This window comes from Strix aluco, chromosome Z, assembly GCF_031877795.1.
Source record: "Strix aluco isolate bStrAlu1 chromosome Z, bStrAlu1.hap1, whole genome shotgun sequence".
Taxonomy (NCBI): domain Eukaryota; kingdom Metazoa; phylum Chordata; class Aves; order Strigiformes; family Strigidae; genus Strix; species Strix aluco.
The window spans coordinates 94,120,753-94,121,276 of record NC_133971.1 but is presented as its reverse complement, the minus strand read 5'-3'; positions in this window follow the sequence as shown (position 1 = coordinate 94,121,276).

The following is a 524-nucleotide window of genomic DNA, read 5'->3' as shown; positions in this document are numbered from 1 at the left end:
ATAAATATAAACACCACTGGATATGAAGAAAACGTATTCTAACTCCCCGTGCTTATGAAGAATACTTGAACCTGGCATTCAAAAGTTTCTTTTGCTGTTTAACCACGCCATGGGAAGCATGTGATATTTGTGCAGAGAGCTGAAACCCCTCCTGTGGTCTCGATCAGTTTAGTGATTACAAATAACGTTTCTTCTGCATGTTTTAAGGGTAGAGGAAAGAACTGCAGTAGAAAGATTCTTTCTGCGAGTCTATGACACCATCTGGTGCTATCAAAAGTCACAAATCCAAATCTACAATAAGCTGACAGAAAGCTGTGGTGTGCAAGATCAGGGCACGTGATTGTAGGGCGCTGAATATTGAAACTGCCATTTGACGTCACCCGTGAGAAACTTTCCCAAGCGAATACACAATGTTCTTTCTGTTCCACGTACATAAAATAAAATATTTAGCAGGAAGGTCATGAATTGTCCTTTAGCGTTCACCTTTACAAGTCTATTTTATCATTGGGAAGCTAAAAAAAAGG